The sequence below is a fragment of the Ornithodoros turicata genome, chromosome 3 (genome assembly GCF_037126465.1).
Source record: "Ornithodoros turicata isolate Travis chromosome 3, ASM3712646v1, whole genome shotgun sequence".
NCBI lineage: Eukaryota > Metazoa > Arthropoda > Arachnida > Ixodida > Argasidae > Ornithodoros > Ornithodoros turicata.
The window spans coordinates 47,783,929-47,807,445 of NC_088203.1; the positions used below are offsets into that span (position 1 = coordinate 47,783,929).

General features: G+C 45.7%; 1 protein-coding gene across 2 annotated transcripts in view; it reads left to right on the forward strand.

Moving 5' to 3' along the window:
• Window positions 1-23,517, forward strand: part of LOC135387017 (uncharacterized) — a 162,030-nt gene that overhangs the window by 63,633 nt on the left and 74,880 nt on the right. The gene's annotated exons all lie outside the window — the stretch shown is intronic.

Consider the following 23,517-nt stretch of genomic DNA (forward strand, 5'->3'; position numbering starts at 1 on the left):
CTTCCTTTGCACGACTTTTCAGTGCCTCAACAATAAAAAAAAGAAGAAGAAAGAAACATACACGAGGTCCAACTTTATAATAACAGATGCATCATTCACCAGTGCTGAAGTATGTGTACTCATTCACATGGAACTTTATTTCCTCCCTCCAACACGATCTGGCAAGAAGAAAAACATGAGAATCACTGGTTACACCATCCACAGGAGCCCATCATATTGGAACCTTCTGGACAGATGTCATGTGAAATATTAAAGTATAACTCTATGAAAACTCTCTTTCACGGTTCAGACCAAACACACACACACGCACACACAACACCTGAACAAGAAAAACATAGATATAAGTAGTATACGACTTGTGTTAAACTACATGGTGGCGAAACTACAGGATCCCCGCCCTGAGCCCTGCGCGTATTTTTCCCCGCGCGGCGCGTGTGCGGAGGGATGTCCACGTGATTATCGGCGGGGGAGGGCTGCGCGCGCGCTCATCGTAGCATATTTTTCAGCCTGGGCAGACTTCTTTGGCCGACTTCACAAATTTTTCCGATACAACAGGTCAGCGGTTTACATGCAGAGACATGCAAAGAAGGATCATACACAAAAAGTACAAGTCAAAATATATTTATTAAATGCCATTCAAGTTGAGATATATTTATTAAAGCCAATAGTGTTGGGAATTGTGATGCCAATCAGGTGAAGGAGAAAAACTCAGCCGAAAAACCTTCACCAACTGTAACAGGGCGGTGCTCGGGTGGAGGGTTGCTGTGGTGGACGGAGCGTGACCGGAGGGCTGCGTGCGCGCTTACCATTCACCCTGGGCTGACTTCTTCCACCATTTTCCTACTTGGGCCGAATTCCTTCCCGCGACAGGTGGGCGGTGCTCGGGTGGAGGGCTGCTGTGGTGGGCGGAGCGTGACCGGAGGTCTGCGTGCGCTCTTACCATTCACCCTGGGCTGACGTCTTTCACCGTTTTCCTACTTGGGCCGAATTCCTTCCCGTGACAGGTGGGCGGTGCTCTGGTGGAGGGCTGCTGTGGTGGGGGGACCGTGACCGGAGGGCTGCGTGCGTGCTTACCCTTCACCCTGGGCTGAGTTCTTTCGCAATTTTCCTACTTGGGCGTTGCGTGGCCGGAGGGCAGCGTGCGCGTTTACCATTCAGCCTGGGCCGCCGACTTTCGTCATTTTTCAGCCTGGGTCGACTTGAATCGTAATTTTTCCAGCTACAACAGGTGTGCAATTTACATGCAAAGGATAGCCATGCACAAAAGTACAAGTGATAATATATTTATTAAAGTCATTAGGAATTATGTTATGACTCTGTGTGAATGGGAAAAACTTAACCAAAAATCTGAAATAGAAGGAACACAATACATGTAACAAAGAATATACTTATTACAGGTATGATACATTAGCATTGAATAGGTATCACAAATCAAACACAATATTTTTATTAACAGTAATCACAAGTTTTCAATGAATCAGAATTGATAGCGCAATTAATCAAAGAAGATATTCTTAATCAATACGATTACAATCAAAATTACAAACTGTATTATAAAACGTCTAATATTCCTATACGTGAGAACCATCACTGCAATAGCGGGAAGTTCTGATAGTTGTATGCAGTTAAATGTGAACAGCAGAGACTCTGGAAGACTATGGGACACGAACACAAGAGGAAATAAAATCTATACCAATACAAAGAAGATATTACACTTCACCGCATAGCACGCTCCTAGCCAACAAACAGAGCACGAACGACAAGAACACAAGATGAAATAAAATCTATACCACTACATTGTCAAACTCATCAGAAAATAGACATGTTAAAAATGAACTTCACCACATAGCACACTCCCAACCAACAAACAGAACACGAACGACAAGAACACAAGAGGAAATAAAATCTATACCACTACATTGTCAAACTCATCAGAAAATAAACATGTTAAAAATTAACTTCACCACATAGCACGCTCCCAGCCAACAAACAGAACAAAGAGCGACACGAACACAAGAGGAAACAAAATCTATACCAATACAAAGAAAATATTCCTAATCAAAACAACAGAGTAATCTATCATTCAGAAAATCAGAAGAAAAAATCAAACTCATCAGAAAATAGACATGTTAAAAATGAACTTCACCACATAGCACGCTCCCAGCCAACAAACAGAACACAAACGACAAGAACACAAGAGGAAATAAAATCTATACCACTACAAAGAAGATATTCTTAATCAATATGGTGACAATCAAATTACAAAGTGTATTATAAAAAATCTGAGACGTGAGAACCATCTTTGCAAGAGCGTGAATATCTCTCATAACATTTCGAGCGCAATAGGGAATCTCAGTTTCATATTCCAACATTACTCAACTTTTAATTTCTTATTAAGTGAACAGCATAGACGTAAGGAAATAACGAGAAACAACACAATCAACAGCTACAATTAATAGAGAGCCAAACCTGCGCACCATCCAACACATAGATAAATAATAGCTAATCAATCTATCAAAGGCGAAATAGCACAGACTTAACGCTGAAGAACAGAGGAACACGCGGCGACACGTAAACAACAACAGAGGAAAATAATCTATCATTGAACCATCATAAAATCAACCAATATACAATTTTCATTCTAACAAACACTACGAACCTTAATGGAGGTATCCAAGACGTAGGAAATATGCACTGTTTTCATTCTTTTCCTCAAAGCCAGGAGATTTTATGTCTCTATCTATGTTACCACAGCACCACGCATGCTTTATCACTCAAAGGGTTAGGGGCTATATTACTTCGTCCAGCAAACGGGACGCTCTAGAGGTCAAATAAGAGGGTTCAAAGGCGATATATTTTATTGTGCAGCGCAAATAGATGTAGATATCACTCGCTGGGGTCACTATCTTTTCGCATCCTTTCCCTGAAACGGAAATCTTTCGTCAAAGTGGTTGACAAGTCGGCTAAGTTTGTAGAGATGCGATATTGTTATTGAAGATGTAGAGAAAGTCCAAATTATTAATTGGTAGCAACGATTTAATTACATCAATTTTTGTAATATCTTGCAATAGAAATTTCTAATGAACCACACAGAAATATCAAATGTGAAATGCAACTCAGAGTTATGAGTCATTCCAATCTTAGAGATACTTACTTATGTCAATCGAGTGAACAATTGAAGCAAATGCAAGACAATAATTATTTCAGGCAGTAAGTTCACAACCCGTAGAGTATCAGACGAGTGAATACTTGAAACAAAGTCAAAACAATAATTCTCACGACAGGTGGAGATTATAGCATTCTAAACCAGATAATAAAATTTTAATCAATAAAATAAACATAGATATGCTTTTAATTAAGTGTAGATGTGCACTTGAAAACAGAAGAGACAATTGCTCTACATTGAAAAGATGGACAGATTTTGTACTCGATATCATAAGTCATGGGAAGATGTGATAAAAAACTGCTTCGAAAAGAAGGAGCCGCGAAACGATTTCATTATCGCTGGATTTCAATACGTCCTAGACATGGTCGTATTCGGGGATATGGTACAAACTACAGAACTGAAGGTGCAAGAATTTATATGCCGAATCTACAATACTTATAAAAATATCTGCACGTCAACGTCGGAAGGGCCACTAGGATTGATGGCGGAGTTTTTGAGATTTGCTAACGAAGAATTGAAATACACTAGACCAGATGTAATTGTAATCATTGCAATGGGCATTGCATACATCAAGAAAGCAGTCGGATCAAATTATCATATACAAGCGGTCTATATCGCACGATTCATTACGGATTTGTTGAAATTACACATATCTGAGATGGAAAGTACATAAACTCTTATCACGTGATATGTTCCACTACCACGGCAACGCAATTATTTTCTTCTACCAGTCTCTGCAACGATGTCGAATCAACAGAAGTTCAATATTGTCGTGCAAGGTCTGATGTATTATCACCTGTTGAAACTCAACAAACATATCAATTGCGGTGGACCACCGGACGATTTTCATCTAATACTCTCTTGTACGCCATTCACGAATCTTCATACAAAGAAAGGAAACATCAATAAGAGACTGTGCAAGTTCATCGCGACAAAGTGCAAGTTGTTGAAGCAGACAAACACGGCGACAACATAGCGCCTGCGTTAATCAACGCTGGATTCAAGCGCCCAATAATCAGAATAAACTATTTAATGTCTTCGGAATTCATCAAAGAAGACAACAAACGAAAACTTCAGAGTTTGAAATAGAACTGTAATTTATCGAAATAAACAAGTGTATAACTGAAACAATAAATGTAATATTCGTCATCATTATAATGAATTCTGCGCATCACAATGAAAACACCTTATGATTAGATTGAAGATCGCTAAGGAAACGAATATTCCACAATTTGTGTAAGAATTCTCATATGGAATGAGACCCGACCACCAAATAGGTTTTACTCGACTACACTCTGTACAAGTTCAACACCTGAAGGATAGAATTGCCTGGAGAAGGATCGGTCATTGAAATTTAGAGACATGATACATCAGTCTATGATTACAAAAAGGATCACTAACCTCATGTGAAAACTTATCATATTTCATGAATTAAATTCCACAGTGCATGTATATTTCTCAATCAGTTGCACTAGCCCAGACATAGTAGAAGAAGAAGAAAAGGCGTCTTTGACAAGCAACCGATTGGAGTGCGGAACAAATAAATAAATATTTCTGTCAGCACAGTTGTCCATTGTATGACTGGATAGGAAAAATGAGCCGTACAAGATATGGCAAAACGGGAAATAAATATATGTATATGTTAACATATGCCTCACGTGCAGCCATGGAGCATTTGCTCATTTTTGTATTTGTATCTGTACTTACTGGCTTTGCAGTGCGGCCTCCAGAGGTGTTGCTAACACCCTGGAACATTGATGTCTTGCAGAGACACAATGTTTGTGCCGACCCAAGAGCGTGTCACATCCCTACGCTGTGCCGATGAGAGCCAAGAAGCTCGAAACGGCCGTCCACAGCTGGGATTGTGGCACGCTTGAACTGTAAACATATGCCTCACGTGCAGCCATGGGGCATTTGCTCATTTTTGTATTTGTATCTGTACTTACTGGCTTTGCACTGCGGCCTCCAGAGGTGTTGCTAACACCCTGGAACATTGATGTCTTGCAGAGACACAATGTTTGTGCCGACCCAAGAGCGTGTCACATCCCTACGCTGTGCCGATGAGAGCCAAGAAGCTCGAAACGGCCGTCCACAGCTGGGATTGTGGCACGCTTGAACTGTAAACATATGCCTCACGTGCAGCCATGGAGCATTTGCTCATTTTTGTATTTGTATCTGTACTTACTGGCTTTGCACTGCGGCCTCCAGAGGTGTTGCTAACACCCTGGAACATTGATGTCTTGCAGAGACACAATGTTTGTGCCGACCCAAGAGCGTGTCACATCCCTACGCTGTGCCGATGAGAGCCAAGAAGCTCGAAACGGCCGTCCACAGCTGGGATTGTGGCACGCTTGAACTGTAAACATATGCCTCACGTGCAGCCATGGAGCATTTGCTCATTTTTGTATTTGTATCTGTACTTACTGGCTTTGCACTGCGGCCTCCAGAGGTGTTGCTAACACCCTGGAACATTGATGTCTTGCAGAGACACAATGTTTGTGCCGACCCAAGAGCGTGTCACATCCCTACGCTGTGCCGATGAGAGCCAAGAAGCTCGAAACGGCCGTCCACAGCTGGGATTGTGGCACGCTTGAACTGTAAACATATGCCTCACGTGCAGCCATGGAGCATTTGCTCATTTTTGTATTTGTATCTGTACTTACTGGCTTTGCACTGCGGCCTCCAGAGGTGTTGCTAACACCCTGGAACATTGATGTCTTGCAGAGACACAATGTTTGTGCCGACCCAAGAGCGTGTCACATCCCTACGCTGTGCCGATGAGAGCCAAGAAGCTCGAAACGGCCGTCCACAGCTGGGATTGTGGCACGCTTGAACTGTAAACATATGCCTCACGTGCAGCCATGGAGCATTTGCTCATTTTTGTATTTGTATCTGTACTTACTGGCTTTGCACTGCGGCCTCCAGAGGTGTTGCTAACACCCTGGAACATTGATGTCTTGCAGAGACACAATGTTTGTGCCGACCCAAGAGCGTGTCACATCCCTACGCTGTGCCGATGAGAGCCAAGAAGCTCGAAACGGCCGTCCACAGCTGGGATTGTGGCACGCTTGAACTGTAAACATATGCCTCACGTGCAGCCATGGAGCATTTGCTCATTTTTGTATTTGTATCTGTACTTACTGGCTTTGCACTGCGGCCTCCAGAGGTGTTGCTAACACCCTGGAACATTGATGTCTTGCAGAGACACAATGTTTGTGCCGACCCAAGAGCGTGTCACATCCCTACGCTGTGCCGATGAGAGCCAAGAAGCTCGAAACGGCCGTCCACAGCTGGGATTGTGGCACGCTTGAACTGTAAACATATGCCTCACGTGCAGCCATGGAGCATTTGCTCATTTTTGTATTTGTATCTGTACTTACTGGCTTTGCACTGCGGCCTCCAGAGGTGTTGCTAACACCCTGGAACATTGATGTCTTGCAGAGACACAATGTTGGTGCCGACCCAAGAGCGTGTCACATCCCTACGCTGTGCCGATGAGAGCCAAGAAGCTCGAAACGGCCGTCCACAGCTGGGATTGTGGCACGCTTGAACTGTAAACATATGCCTCACGTGCAGCCATGGAGCATTTGCTCATTTTTGTATTTGTATCTGTACTTACTGGCTTTGCACTGCGGCCTCCAGAGGTGTTGCTAACACCCTGGAACATTGATGTCTTGCAGAGACACAATGTTTGTGCCGACCCAAGAGCGTGTCACATCCCTACGCTGTGCCGATGAGAGCCAAGAAGCTCGAAACGGCCGTCCACAGCTGGGATTGTGGCACGCTTGAACTGTAAACATATGCCTCACGTGCAGCCATGGAGCATTTGCTCATTTTTGTATTTGTATCTGTACTTACTGGCTTTGCACTGCGGCCTCCAGAGGTGTTGCTAACACCCTGGAACATTGATGTCTTGCAGAGACACAATGTTTGTGCCGACCCAAGAGCGTGTCACATCCCTACGCTGTGCCGATGAGAGCCAAGAAGCTCGAAACGGCCGTCCACAGCTGGGATTGTGGCACGCTTGAACTGTAAACATATGCCTCACGTGCAGCCATGGAGCATTTGCTCATTTTTGTATTTGTATCTGTACTTACTGGCTTTGCACTGCGGCCTCCAGAGGTGTTGCTAACACCCTGGAACATTGATGTCTTGCAGAGACACAATGTTTGTGCCGACCCAAGAGCGTGTCACATCCCTACGCTGTGCCGATGAGAGCCAAGAAGCTCGAAACGGCCGTCCACAGCTGGGATTGTGGCACGCTTGAACTGTAAACATATGCCTCACGTGCAGCCATGGAGCATTTGCTCATTTTTGTATTTGTATCTGTACTTACTGGCTTTGCACTGCGGCCTCCAGAGGTGTTGCTAACACCCTGGAACATTGATGTCTTGCAGAGACACAATGTTTGTGCCGACCCAAGAGCGTGTCACATCCCTACGCTGTGCCGATGAGAGCCAAGAAGCTCGAAACGGCCGTCCACAGCTGGGATTGTGGCACGCTTGAACTGTAAACATATGCCTCACGTGCAGCCATGGAGCATTTGCTCATTTTTGTATTTGTATCTGTACTTACTGGCTTTGCACTGCGGCCTCCAGAGGTGTTGCTAACACCCTGGAACATTGATGTCTTGCAGAGACACAATGTTTGTGCCGACCCAAGAGCGTGTCACATCCCTACGCTGTGCCGATGAGAGCCAAGAAGCTCGAAACGGCCGTCCACAGCTGGGATTGTGGCACGCTTGAACTGTAAACATATGCCTCACGTGCAGCCATGGAGCATTTGCTCATTTTTGTATTTGTATCTGTACTTACTGGCTTTGCACTGCGGCCTCCAGAGGTGTTGCTAACACCCTGGAACATTGATGTCTTGCAGAGACACAATGTTTGTGCCGACCCAAGAGCGTGTCACATCCCTACGCTGTGCCGATGAGAGCCAAGAAGCTCGAAACGGCCGTCCACAGCTGGGATTGTGGCACGCTTGAACTGTAAACATATGCCTCACGTGCAGCCATGGAGCATTTGCTCATTTTTGTATTTGTATCTGTACTTACTGGCTTTGCACTGCGGCCTCCAGAGGTGTTGCTAACACCCTGGAACATTGATGTCTTGCAGAGACACAATGTTTGTGCCGACCCAAGAGCGTGTCACATCCCTACGCTGTGCCGATGAGAGCCAAGAAGCTCGAAACGGCCGTCCACAGCTGGGATTGTGGCACGCTTGAACTGTAAACATATGCCTCACGTGCAGCCATGGGGCATTTGCTCATTTTTGTATTTGTATCTGTACTTACTGGCTTTGCACTGCGGCCTCCAGAGGTGTTGCTAACACCCTGGAACATTGATGTCTTGCAGAGACACAATGTTTGTGCCGACCCAAGAGCGTGTCACATCCCTACGCTGTGCCGATGAGAGCCAAGAAGCTCGAAACGGCCGTCCACAGCTGGGATTGTGGCACGCTTGAACTGTAAACATATGCCTCACGTGCAGCCATGGAGCATTTGCTCATTTTTGTATTTGTATCTGTACTTACTGGCTTTGCACTGCGGCCTCCAGAGGTGTTGCTAACACCCTGGAACATTGATGTCTTGCAGAGACACAATGTTTGTGCCGACCCAAGAGCGTGTCACATCCCTACGCTGTGCCGATGAGAGCCAAGAAGCTCGAAACGGCCGTCCACAGCTGGGATTGTGGCACGCTTGAACTGTAAACATATGCCTCACGTGCAGCCATGGAGCATTTGCTCATTTTTGTATTTGTATCTGTACTTACTGGCTTTGCACTGCGGCCTCCAGAGGTGTTGCTAACACCCTGGAACATTGATGTCTTGCAGAGACACAACGTTTGTGCCGACCCAAGAGCGTGTCACATCCCTACGCTGTGCCGATGAGAGCCAAGAAGCTCGAAACGGCCGTCCACAGCTGGGATTGTGGCACGCTTGAACTGTAAACATATGCCTCACGTGCAGCCATGGAGCATTTGCTCATTTTTGTATTTGTATCTGTACTTACTGGCTTTGCACTGCGGCCTCCAGAGGTGTTGCTAACACCCTGGAACATTGATGTCTTGCAGAGACACAATGTTTGTGCCGACCCAAGAGCGTGTCACATCCCTACGCTGTGCCGATGAGAGCCAAGAAGCTCGAAACGGCCGTCCACAGCTGGGATTGTGGCACGCTTGAACTGTAAACATATGTATATATATATATATATATATACATATATATAAATGTCGTGGATATTAAAAGTTACGAATATTTTTCGAACGAAAATTTACTTAAGACTCGAAGAAAGGGTCACACGCGTCGACGAACCCGTTTCCGGAAAAAGCAACACGCTCGCGTGCGGTACCGCGTTAACGCGTCGGGCGCGGAATCGCGTTCGGTTTCGGCTACGGCATTAGGGAAACACGGCCCGTGGTGTTGCCGAAACGTCTTCGTCGACGCGTGTGACCCTTTCTTCGAGTCTTAAGTAAGTTTTCGTTCGAAAAATATTCGTAACTTATAATATCCACGACATAAAGAATTCGCATTATGTTATAGTGTATACAGAAAATATCAATCCATTCGAATAACTTCTGTGACATCGTGAAAGAGTGCTCGTCAAAGTGAGCGACCTAAAGCTTGCGTATTGTGAAATTACACATTCTACAACACTGATCATAAATCACAATACCTGTTCAAATTGTAATTAACTCTTACTGATGTGTAGTAGTCACCACTTCTCCTGAATGTGAACCGATAAATATTAGCAAGTAATCCACAACCAAATATCTTGAATAGTATGTGTGAGTATATGCACAACTTTTTAATCTATATCTTTAGAAAAATGCAAGAAATAGCGTGCAGTTTCGACTTTGAAAATTTAAAGAAGAAAATGATCTTTAGTGTGGAATTTGCGTTCTACAATGTTATGAGCTAAAGACTTATAAAATTAAAGTATGGCCTTTCCATTTGTAGTGCCCTGATGCTATGACACTAAAATAATGTGATAGTTTTTCTCTATGGTTACGGGAAATCTCTAGTATATTTTGTGAATTGGATCTACGTTTATGTGTGAGCTGCACTGATCTGCTTATTATAATTAATATAACATATCTTCCATTGTGTTTATGCATAACGCTCATCTTCATTGTATATTGGTTAAGCACTTCTGATGGCTGTTGTGTGATCCGCTGCTCCCAAAATCTGATTGCCACTTGGAAATTATTTCATATACGTTTGTGTGCCGTGTGTTACGAAGACTACGTGATTAGAAATGTAGACTTGGCCTGCACGTCATGCTCGTAAAATCTTTCGTTTGCATTGTGGCATCTGATAATAGATCCGCTTTTCGCGAAGGCTTCGTAGTATCTCCCAGGCACTGAACCCGAATGCGATTGTAAAAGTCGATGACAGTGTGTCGCGAACGCTTTGAGTTATCCCGCCGCGATCAGTTATCTTGCCTTATTTCCCGTTTTGCCATATCTTGTACGGCTCATTTTTCCTATCCAGTCATACAATGGACAACTGTGCTGTCAAAAATATTTATTTATTTGTTCCGCACTCCAATCGGTTGCTTGTCAAAGACGCCTTTTCTTCTTCTTCTACTATGTCTGGGCTAGTGCAACTGATTGAGAAATATACATGCACTGTGGAATTTAATTTGAAATATGATAAGTTTTCACTTGAGATTAGTGATCCTTTTTGTAATCATAGACTGATGTATCATGTCTCTAAATTTCAATGACCGATCCTTCTCCGGCAATTCTATCCTTCGGGTGTAGTCGAGTAAACCCTATTTGGTGGTCGGGTCTCATTCCATATGAGAATTCTTACACAAATTGTGGAATATTCCTTTCCTTAGCGATCTTCAATCTAATCATAAGGTGTTTTCATTGTGATGCGCAGAATTCATTATAATGATGACAAAGATTACATTTATTGTTTCAGTTATACACTTGTTTATTTCGATAAATTACAGTTCTATTTCAAACTCTGAAGTTTTCGTTTGCTGTCTTCTTTGTTGAATTCCGAAGACATTAAATAGTTTATTCTGAATATTGGGCGCTTGAATCCAGCGTTGATTAACGCAGGCGCTATGTTGTCGCCGTGTTTGTACTGCTTCAACAACTTGCACTTTGTCGCGATGAACTTGCACAGTCTCTTATTGATGTTTCCTTTCTTTGTATGAAGATTCTTGAATGGCGTACAAGAGAGTATTAGATGAAAATCGTCCGGTGGTCCACCGCAATTGATGTTTGTTGGGTTTCAACAGGTGATAATACATCAGACCTTGCACGACAATATTGAACTTCTGTTGATTCGACATCGTTGCAGAGACTGGTCAGAAAATAATTGCGTTGCCGTGGTAGTGGAACATATCACGTGATAAGAGTTTATGTACTTTCCATCTCAGATATGTGTAATTTCAACAAATCCGTAATGAATCGTGCGATATAGACCGCTTGTATATGATAATTTGATCCGACTGCTTTCTTGATCTAGGCAATGCCCATTGCAATGATTACAATTACATCTGGTCTAGTGTATTTCAATTCTTCGTTAGCAAATCTCAAAAACTCCGCCATCAATCCTAGTGGCCCTTCTGACGTTGATGTGCAGATATTTTTATAAGTATTGTAGATTCGGCATATAAATTCTTGCACCTTCAGTTCTGTACTTTGTACCATATCCCCGAATACGTGCCGATATATATTGCCGTGCAATACCGAATAGGACGTATTGAACTGCAGCGATAATGAAATCGTTTGGCAGCTCCTCCTTTTCGAAGCAGTTTTTTATCACATCTTCCCATGAATTATGATATCGACTGCAAAATCTGTCCTTATTTTCAATGTAGAGCAATTGTCTCTTCTGTTTTCAAGTGCACATCTACACTTAATTAAAAGCATATCTATGTTTATTTTATTGATTAAAATTTTATTATCTGGTTTAGAATGCTATAATCTCCACCTGTCGTGATAATTATTGTTTTGACTTTGTTTCAAGTATTCACTCGTCTGATACTCTATGAGTTGTGAACTTACTGCCTGAAATAATTATTGTCTTGCATTTGCTTCAATTGTTCACTCGATTGACATAAGTAAGTATCTCTAAGATTGGAATGCATCATAACTCTAAGTTGCATTTCACATTTGATATTTCTGTGTGGTTCATTAGAAATTTCTATTGCAAGATATTACAAAAATTGATATAATTAAATCGTTGCTACCAATTAATAATTTGGACTTTCTCTACATCTTCAATAACAATATCGCATCTCTACAAACTTAGCCGACTTGTGAACCACTTTGACGAAAGATTTCCGTTTCAGGGAAAGGATGCGAAAAGATAGTGACCCCAGCGAGTGATATCGACATCTATTTGCGCTGCACAATAAAATATATCGCCTTTGAACCCTCTTATCTGACCTCTAGAGCGTCCCGTTTGCTGGACGAAGTAATATAGCCCCTAACCCTTTGAGTGATAAAGCATGCGTGGTGCTATGGTCACATTGATAGAGACATAAAATCTCCTGGCTTTGAGGAAAAGAATGAAAACAGTGCATATTTTCTACGTCTTGGATACCTCCATCAAGGTTCGTAGTGTTTGTTAGAATGAAAATTGTATATTGGTTGATTTTATGATGGTTCAATGATAGATTATTTTCCTCTGTTGTTGTTTACGTGTCGCCGCGTGTTCCTCTGTTCTTCAGCGTTAAGTCTGTGCTATTTCGCCTTTGATAGATTGATTAGCTATTATTTCTCTATGTGTTGGATGGTGCGCAGGTTTGGCTCTATTAATTGTAGCTGTTGATTGTGTTGTTTCTCGTTATTTCCTTACGTCTATGCTATTCACTTAATAAGAAATTAAAAGTTGAGTAATGTTGGAATATGAAACTGAGATTCCCTATTGCGCTCGAAATGTTATGACAGATATTCACGCTGTTGCAAAGATGGTTCTCACGTCTCAGATTTTTTATAATACAATTTGTAATTTGATTGTCACCATATTGATTAAGAATATCTTCTTTGTAGTGGTATAGATTTTATTTCCTCTTGTGTTCTTGTCGTTTGTGTTCTGTTTGTTGGCTGGGAGCGTGCTATATGGTGAAGTTCATTTTTAACATGTCTATTTTCTGATGAGTTTGATTTTTTCTTCGCATTTTCTGAATGATAGATTACTCTGTTGTTTTGATTAGGAATATTTTCTTTGTATTGGTATAGATTTTATTTCCTCTTGTGTTCGTGTCGCTCTTTGTTCTGTTTGTTTGCTGGGAGCGTGCTATGTGGTGAAGTTAATTTTTAACATGTTTATTTTCTGATGAGTTTGACGATGTAGTGGTATAGATTTTATTTCCTCTTGTGTTCTTGTCGTTCGTGTTCTGTTTGTTGGTTGGGAGTGTGCTATGTGGTGAAGTTCATTTTTAACATGTCTATTTTCTGATGAGTTTGACAATGTAGTGGTATAGATTTTATTTCCTCTTGTGTTCTTGTCGTTCGTGTTCTGTTTGTTGGCTAGGAGCGTGCTATGCGGTGAAGTGGAATATCTTCTTTGTATTGGTATAGATTTTATTTCCTCTTGTGTTCGTGTCGTTCTTTGTTCTGTTTCTCGGTTAGGAGCGTGCTATGTGGTGAAGTGGAATATCTTCTTTGTATTGGTATAGATTTTATTTCCTCTTGTGTTCGTGTCATTCTTTGTTGTGTTTGTTGGCTAGGAGTGTGCTATGTGGTGAAGTGGAATATCTTCTTTGTATTGGTATAGATTTTATTTCCTCTTGTGTTCGTTTCGTTCTTTGTTCTGTTTGTTGGCTAGGAGCGTGCTATGTGGTGAAGTGGAATATCTTCTTTGTATTGGTGTAGATTTTATTTCCTCTTGTGTTCGTGTCGTTCTTTGTTCTGATTGTTGGCTAGGAGCGTGCTATGTAGTGAAGTTCATTTTTAACATGTCTATTTCCTGATGAGTTTGATTTTTTTCATTTTCTGAATGATAGATTACTATGTTGTTTTGATTAACCAATGTAGTGGTATAGATTTTATTTCCTCCTGTGTTCGTGTCCCATAGTCCTCCAGAGTCTCTGCTGTTCACATTTGACTGCACACAACTATCAGAACTTCCCGCTATTGCACTGATGGTTGTCACGTATAGGAATATTAGACGTTTTATAATACAATTTGTAATTTTGATTGTAATCGTATTGATTAAGAATATCTTGTTTGATTAAATGCGCTATCAATTCTGATTCATTGAAAACTTGTGATTACTGTTAATAAAAATACTGTGTTTGATTTGTGATACCTATTCAATGCTAATGTATCATACCTGTAATAAGTATATTCTTTGTTACATGTATTGTGTTCCTTCTATTTCAGATTTTTGGTTAAGTTTTTCCCATTCACACAGAGTCATAACATAATTCCTAATGACTTTAATAAATATATTTTCACTTGTACTTTTGTGTATGGCTATCCTTTGCATGTAAATTGCACACCTGTTGTAGCTTGAAAAATTACGATTCAAGTCGACTCAGGCTAAAAAATGACGAAAGTCGGCGGCCCAGGCTGAAAAATGACGAAAGTCGGCGGCCCAGGTTCAAAATGACGAAAGTCGGCGGCCCAGGCTGAATGGTAAACGCGCACGCTGCCCTCCGGTCACGCAATGCCGAAGTAGGAAAATTGTGAAAGTAGTCAGCCCAGGGTGAAGGGTAAGCACGCACGCAGCCCTCCGGTCACGCTCCGCCCACCACAGCAGCCCTCCACCCGAGCACCGCCCACCTGTCACGGGAAGGAATTCGGCCCAAGTAGGAAAACGGTGAAAGAAGTCAGCCCAGGGTGAATTGTAAGAGCGCATGCAGCCCTCCGGTCACGCTCCGTCCACCACCGCAACCCTCCACCCGAGCACCGCCCTGTTACAGTTGGTGAAGGTTTTTTGGCTGGGTTTTTCTCCTTCACCTGATTGGCATCACAATTCCCAACACTATTGGCTTTAATAAATATATTTTGACTTGTACTTTTTGCGTGTGATCCTTCTTTGCATGTCTCTGCATGTAAACCGCTGACCTGTTGTATCGGAAAAATATGTGAAGTCGGCCAAAGAAGTCTGCCCAGGCTGAAAAATATGCTACGATGAGCGCGCGCGCGCCCTCCCCCGCCGAGTGGACAACCCTCCACGTGGACAACCCTCCGCACACGCGCCGCGCGGGGAAAAATACGTGCAGGGCTCAGGGCAGGGATCCTGTAGTTTCGCCACCATGTAGTTTAACACTAGTCGTATACTACTGATATACCTTCAATATTATGCATACCACGGACGTATGGATTAAAGGAACAGTATTCAGCTGGTTTTTCAGCACCACTAAATAATCTGCTCAGACAGTAAACATCATGGAGGAAGGAAAGAAAGAAGGAGCCCTACTGCGCCGAGAAGTGAAGCCGAGATTGGGGACCACTACAGTGACGTCACCGTTCGCTTTCCAGTTTCGGCTACATACATTTAATGGGAGCCCCCAACGCATAGTTTGGGATTACTTAGAGAGGTGTGACGGTAGCGGCATTCCTCCTCAGGTAACCGAGGATGCGGCTGTAGAGTATGTACCACTACGCCAATCTACAACGTTGCAGCTCATTGGCCCAGACTGTGCGCGCGCTGCGATTGGTCGACAATGTTTTGACATGGCATTTTGTACCCGCGCATGTGCGTACAGCGTCCCGGCGGCCGTTTCAGCAGTTCCAGCATAGTTTCGAAATAGCTCGCATCGGCCGGCACGGCGTCCGTCCTCTTGTGTTCCATGTTTCGGTGATGTCAATCGGCAGAACAGTTTGTGATTCTACGCGTGTTGTGTTGTTCCTGGACACGACTATTATCCCACGTAAAGTCTATCAACTACGGAACTGGAATGCTTCGTGGGTTGGAGCGGTTGGAGAGTGAAGAACGCGTCCGGGCGCCGTCGGATTTTGAGGGCTGACAACAAAGACAGGATTGCGATTACGTGCCACACAAGCGCCTTCCGCTCTGCAAGCAACGAAAGAAGATGCTCATCATAAAATCGGCAGGCACGGCGTCCTCTGGTGTTCCGTGTTTCGGTTATGTCAATCGGTAGAACAGTTTGTAGAAGTGTTCGCTGATTTATTCATGTTTCAATGTGATTCAACGTGTGTTGTGCTGTTTCTGGACACGACTATTATCCCACGAACAGTCTACCAACTCCGGAACTGGAATTCTTCGTGACTTGGAGCGGTTAAAGAGTGAAGAACACGCTCGGGCCTCGACGGACTTCGAGGGCTGTGTTCGTTGTGTTTGAAGTTCGAACTTAGTTACAGTCCGTCAACAACGCAGTGGACTTTGTATTCATAGTGCACGCGCCATGTATCAGATCTTTAAATCAGTGCTTTGAGTCAAATAAATATTTCTTTTAGCCAAAAGAAGCTTGAGTTATTTTTATTGTGAGAATGAATTAGATGCAGACGCATCGCTATTGTCCACTGGTGCCCTGTAGCCCGCGGCGCGAGATTCGCTCGCTTTTCGGCCCACTACCCGTCACCCCCTCTGGCAACCGTTGGGTCCTCGTGGCAATTGACCATGCCTCCCGGTACGTGGAGACGGCTGCTTTGCCGTCCGGCACATCTGAAGAAATTGCGCGCTTCTTTATACTCAACATCCTTCTCCGTCATGGCGCGCCACGTGTTATTGTCAGCGACCGCGGACGTTCCTTTCTGGCCACGCTGCTTCAAGACATCTTCCGCGCCACCTCTGTGGTCCACAAACCAACGTCGGCGTATCACCCCCAAACAAATGGTCTCACAGAACGATTTAATCACACCCTTGCTGATATGCTTGCTTGCTACGTGTCCGCTACCCATACCAACTGGGATGCCATTCTACCTTACGTAACCTTCGCCTACAATTCCGCTGTGCAAGCAACAACTGGATTCAGCCCTTTTCGGCTCGTTTACGGCCGCGACCCCGTTTCCAATCTCGACACCCTGTTCCCGTACACCCCGGACACAGACCACAATAGCACTCTCGCCGACGCTGTCACACGTGCAGAAGAATGCCGACAGCTAGCCCGTTATCGCACGTTCGACTGCCAGGCCCAAGCTAAACGGAGATATGACGCACGTCACAAGCACGTTGAATTCCGTCCGGGCGATGAAGTGTGGTTGTGGGCACCAATTCGTAAACCAGGGCTCTCCGAAAAACTTATCTGCCGCTACCTGGGCCCATACCGAGTCCTGCGTCGTGTTTCGGACGTCAACTACACTGTCGAACCTATCAGTCCACCACCCGACCGTCGCCATCGGGGCACTGAGACCGTCCATGTCACACGTCTCAAGCCCTGCATCCCCCCTGACGTCAGTTCGGCTCTCCGCCAGGATGGCTCCGTCTCAGCCCCGGGGAAGATGTGAGAATGAATTAGATGCAGACGCATCGCTATTGTCCACTGGTGCCCTGTAGCCCGCGGCGCGAGATTCGCTCGCTTTTGCTGATCAGCATCCCTAGCGATCTGACCTATCGAATAAAGCTCTCACATTATTATTTAGTTATTTTGAATATCGGGTAACGGCGGTAGGCGTGAAATCCGGTACAAGTCGATGGTAGCCGGAACCGGCCGAAAGGTCAGCCAAAGTTAAGGCTCCTGATTTGCCGACCTGCATTGCATAATTTCTACAACGTTGCACTCTCATTGGTGGTGTGCCCAGTGTTGTGTGAATTATCTGTGAATTATAGTGCTCACAGACCGGTACGCACGGAGAACATTGTCTTAAAGAATTGTTTTTTGCTAGGCTGCTTATTGATGCGATCGTTTCAACGTACCCATGGCTTCAGTCTAAAGTTCTAACAAGACTAGCTGCTTAGACAGTGCAGCTTCATTAAATCCGTGCGGTCGGATACGTTCAAGCCCTGTCAGAAAAAGTGCGCTATAAAAATACACTAAAGGCTCTAAAAATAACGAATACATGTTTTTACTTCCCCAATCATATTACCAGCTTTATTATATTGTTATTTCAGTGATGTAAACTTCGCTAATCATAACACCAGCTGTATTATATTCGGGATTTCAGTTATGTATCGAAGTATCGACGATACAGTACCGAGTATCTGTATCGAAAATCAATTTCGGTTCTGTATCTTGTATCGGTATCGGAAATACGAGTTTTGAGGGTATCGAGTATCGGCATCGAAGATACTTTTTTGAAGTATCTTGCCCAGCCCTGCCCTCAACTCGTCTTGCATCCACCTCACAGCCTCGAAACCTTTCTCCCGCTGCCACTCGAATAATCTCAGGTGTGCCCACAACCATGACATTAATCCCCCACGTCGTAAGAGACTCACTTTTGTGAAGCAGAGTTAAGTGACCGTTGGTCTCGGTTCAAGTGTCAATCGGCGTTTTGTGAAATTCTCACTCATTGGATGGTCCCAACTCTCAATTACTGGGGGGGGGGGGGGCTATTTGCAAATAATTGCTTTTAATGGCGTCCATGGTTTGTATTCTGCGCCCGGGGGTCAGTAACTAGTACAGACGCTTTGGTTCGCTTACACCTTCAGAAAAGAAGTTGACAAACTATTGAATAATGCGGTGATTCAAATAGCCGTCGATCGTGAGACTGCTGCGGGATTCGGGCCAAGTATGTGACTTTCGAGATAATCTCTCAAATGCGTCATATATGAAATGCGCAAAAGAAATGCGCGATGCCATTTTCCCTACCACAGTGGATTTATCATTTCAAGATCATTTCAAGGACCATGTATCATTTATATTGGAAAACTTGTTGCATAAGCCTTGTTGTCCCCTAAATACCCCTTGTTGTGACATGACTTCTCTCATCCTTGGTGTGTTCCGAATATCAGTTTCGTCTTATCGCGGAGGACCATTTATGATCGTAGAACGTGGACCACGATCATCCGCTGTACAGCGGAAGCATTCACGGGAGACGCGGTGCTTTAAAAGGGTAAACTTGTAGTCTACTCACTCAAGGAAGTAATGATTAAAGGCTAAAATGTATTTAAAAATTAGCGGGAGAAAAGTACATTGCCAGCGCCAAAGGTGATGAAGATAAATCGAGGCAAGCATGACATAAGCTCCTATACTCTGTTGAGTCACATTAAGATACCACACGAACAGGGGTCAATGGATGAAAAGAGAAACACTGTATTTTAACAGTTAGACATCTGAATCAATTTGGGACAGTGTCCCAGAATTGCGGGCATTTAATAATGGGTGCAAGGTGCTCGAAAAGGATAAGTCACAGTCATAGAAGGTGTAGCTGTGAGTAGAAAGGGTGGCCTACAAGAGGAGAGACGTATCAAGAACAAGTCTCTGAGTGGAAGGTCGCTCCGTGAGTTATCCCGATGGGACAGGACTCTTAAGCCTAGACCGTTAATCTGATGTCTAACGGCCCTGTATATCGGTAGCTGCTCACAATGATACGACCGAAACTACAAACACAGAACATGCGTACAAAGTGACATATGGCGTGTGACCAGGACAAGGCTTTCGTTTTTCCACACGGTGTAGTAACAATAATTGCGGACGCAGCTGCACTGCGCATAACGACGATATCACGACTGTTGACTATTTTGGAATGGCATCGGTCGTCCGGTCCAGCTTCGTCTACTGCTCCTTTGGCTGCCGCCCAGCCCGATGCTGGTTGCTGATGCCAAAGCGCTCGACCTCATGACGAAACATGAGCATCACCGCTGCCTTCATTCCTTTCCATTGTAGCGACAAGAACGAAGAAGCGCGGCGCAAGCTCTGCGAGCTCCATTCTGACCGCCAGTTCAGTTTAGTTCCTTCAGTAGAACTCGTTCTGCTCACGCCTGTTGCCTCCTGCTTCCACAGTGGTGACCAGTACGTGATCAGCTATGAACAACGCCCCGCCCATTCCAGCGGCTGTGGAGGACGGGACCCCGCCTGCGCAAGGGGCTACGCAGAACGCCCCATCCGCCCCCTTAGTATCTCACTTCGTTATTAAGCTTCCTCCGTTCATACGGTCCCGACCTGGCCTCTGGTTCAGTCAAGCGGAAGGTCAGTTTGTGTTGGGCCCCATCACGACGTCGACAACGAAATTCCATCATGTAATGTCTGTTCTACCCGAGGACGTGCTTGTCGACGTCGTGGACTTCCAGACTTCCCCGCCGGTTGAAGACCCTTACTCAGCACTTTAAAGCGCGGTTATTGCAAGTTCATCGCTATCGGACCGCCAGCGCCTACACGAGCCCTTGGGCGACAGAAAACCCACGCACCTTCTAAGCCAACTCCAACACATCGTCAGAGGTACTGGGGCCACCCCACTCCTCGACGACAGGATGCTCCGAGAAATCTTCATGTCAAAGCTTCCTCGGTCTGTCCAGGTGGCCCTGTCAGCCTCAGATCACGCCACTCTGGGCGCTCTCGCACAACGCGCGGACAGGCTCATGGAACTGCCCAGGGACAATGATGCCATTCCCTGCATTACTGTATCCCAAGCGGTACGCAAAACTCCGACCCTGGAAGCACGTTAGACGCAGGTGTCTCGGTTACTGATCAGGCGGAGCTTGCCTCTCAGTGCCAGCAAATACGTCGTTTTGCCGATAGCATGGAAGACTTTCGTTTCGGCGACCCCCGTCCCCGCCTCAGCCCGTCTCCCCGCCAGTCCGGTCGTCGTGAACCACGACGCTCTAGCCGCCACGGATTCGAGGCTCACGATACTTCTCCCTCGCTTTCCCTTACACGTCCCCACCTCTGCTGGTGCCATACCCGTATCGGTCGACGCGCAAGATGCAGTGAGTCACCGTGCGCGTGGACACGAAACTCTCCCGGGAATCACTAGCGGCGACAAGAGATTCTCAGCCAACTCGGTCAAGTCGCCTTTTCTACGTGCGAAATCGTCATGGCAAGCAAAACTTTTTAGTTGACACCGGCGCTGAGGCCAGCGTACTTCCAGCCTCCCCGCCAGATCGCCGGCAATCACCGATTATGTACCTGACCGCAGCAAATGGGTCACGTATACCCGTCTATTACCGCCGCTATCTGACTCTTGATTTTCGGCTACAAAGACCCCTTCACTGGGTTTTTCTTGTCGCAGACACAACGCGCAGTATCTTGGGCAGCGATTTCTTGGCACATCACAACATCTTAGTCGACGTCGCAAGGCGAAGGCTCCTCGATACGCTTTCCGGCGCCGCCGTTAACGGGGTATCAAACTTCCCCCCATGGGTTTCACAACTCCGCGCCCAGCCGATCCGACATACGCGGCAATCATCAAAGAATTTCCGTCGCTGACTTCCCAGTTCGATTGGACGAAGCCCGTCAGTCACCCAATGGTCCACCGCATATGTACCAAGGGTCGGCAAGTGTTCGCCAAAGCCCGTCGCCTGAGCCCAGAAAAGCTAGCCGTTGCCCGTCAACACACTCGCCGTCTGGATCATTCCTCGCGCGATATCCGCCACCTCGCTTTCCTGTCGGAGCTCAGCGCAACTTTCGAGCACGTCGAGGGAGCGGACAACATTCTGGCCGACACCTTCAGCCGCGTCTCGTCCATCCGTCACACCCCGCTGAACCTGTGGGAATTCGCACGTCACCAGCGTGAGGACCCTGAGCTGCCGCATCTCCTAGCAGGGCGCTCCTCCCTGGTGCTCCGGCAATTCCGTTTTCCAACAGTTCCTGACCCAACCTTCTGCGATATATCTGCCGGAGCGGAACGACCGTTTGTTGCAGTCTCCGGTGCTCTGTTGAAGTTTCTGGTGCCAAGTCTTCACCACACTTCACTCGCTTTCTTATCCTGGCATCAGAGCCACGCAGCGCCTCGTGGGCGCCCGTTATGTCTGGCCCTCGATGAACACGGATCTCCGCAACTGGATGAAGTCTCGTCTCCAGTATCAGAGAGCCAAGGTCCACCGACATACGGTGTCCCCTTTCGCCACGTTTTCCTTGCCGAGCGTACTTTTCGGTCAAGTACGTGTCGACATTCTGGAACCACAGCCGCCTTCGAACTGCCATCGCTCTCTCCTCACATGTATCGACAGATATACTAGGTGGCCTGAGGCTGCACCCATGCCCGACTCTACCACCGAAACCGTGGCGCAAACCTTTCTTTCCACATGGGTTGCCCGTTTCGGCGTTCCTTCCCTCTCTCTCTAGCGTTTCTTCCCGGATTGCCACTGACCACGGGCAGCAGTCCGAATATCGACTCTTTTCGTCACTCACTCAGCTCCTCGGAACCAATCCCTACCGTACAACTGCATACCATCCTGCAGCAAACGGCCTCGTGGAGAGATTTCATCGTTCACTCAGGGCTGCCATTATGGCGTACGAAGACCCTTCGCACTGGCAGGAACTCCTCCCGCTGATACTCCTCGGGCTCCGGTCGGCGTGGAAGGAGGATATCGGGTGTTCACTTCAGAAGTCGTTTGTGGCATTCCGCTGCGACTTCCCGGCCAGTTCTTCGACAACGATCTCCATTGATCCCCCGACCTTTTTGCACCGCCTCCGGGGTCATTTCTCAGATATCCGACCGGTCGCAACTAGAGTTCAACAGCTGGCAACGACACATCCGTTTCGCCTCACCTAAGTTCCGCTGCCAAAGTTTTCGTCCTCACGAATGCATTACGCAAGTCCCTCCAGCCACCATACACCGGTCCGTACAGCGTCCTTGAACGTGCGCCTAAGCATTTTGTCATCGATTCCAATGGCAGACGCTTGATCGACCGTTTGAAGCCTGCTTTCACTGAGGCAGCGCCCGGAACAGCCAATTCTTATGTCACGTCTCCGCTGACTGCCTTCTTTTTCTAGAGAGGGGAGCCCTGTAGCGACAAAACATGAGCATCACCGCTTCCTTCATTCCTTTGCATTGTAGCGACAAGAACGAAGAAGCGCGGCGCAAGCTCTGCGAACTCCGTCCTGACAGCCAGTTCAGTTTAGTTCCTTCAGTAAAACTAGTCCTGCTCACGCCTGTTGCCTCCTGCTTCCACACCATCATGTCGCTGCGTACCCTCCTCCCTTCATGTGGCGCACAGGGCATATGCACCCACTTGCCATTCTCTTGATACGCCTGTGCGAGGAGTAATTGAAAACATTCATTGTACTTTAGCTTCGTGCTTCCAGAATTCGAGGTAGTCTATAGAGTGTGACCACGTGGTCGTGGGCTCGATTATGGGTGTGATCGACCACATTTTTGCCGATGCTGGCGCTGCAAACCGAAATCGACCCTAGTTGGAGCCCGTGCGCCGTAGCATACCATTGGCCAGGAAGGGTCAGGTTGGTCACAACGTCACTGTTGTTAGCCAAATTCGAGAAATGAAATATCCCGGTAGAATATCGTTCCTTGTAAAGAAACAGAGACCCCTAATTCGTTAAAATTCTAGACCTATCAACCTTGTATATCTGACAGCAGT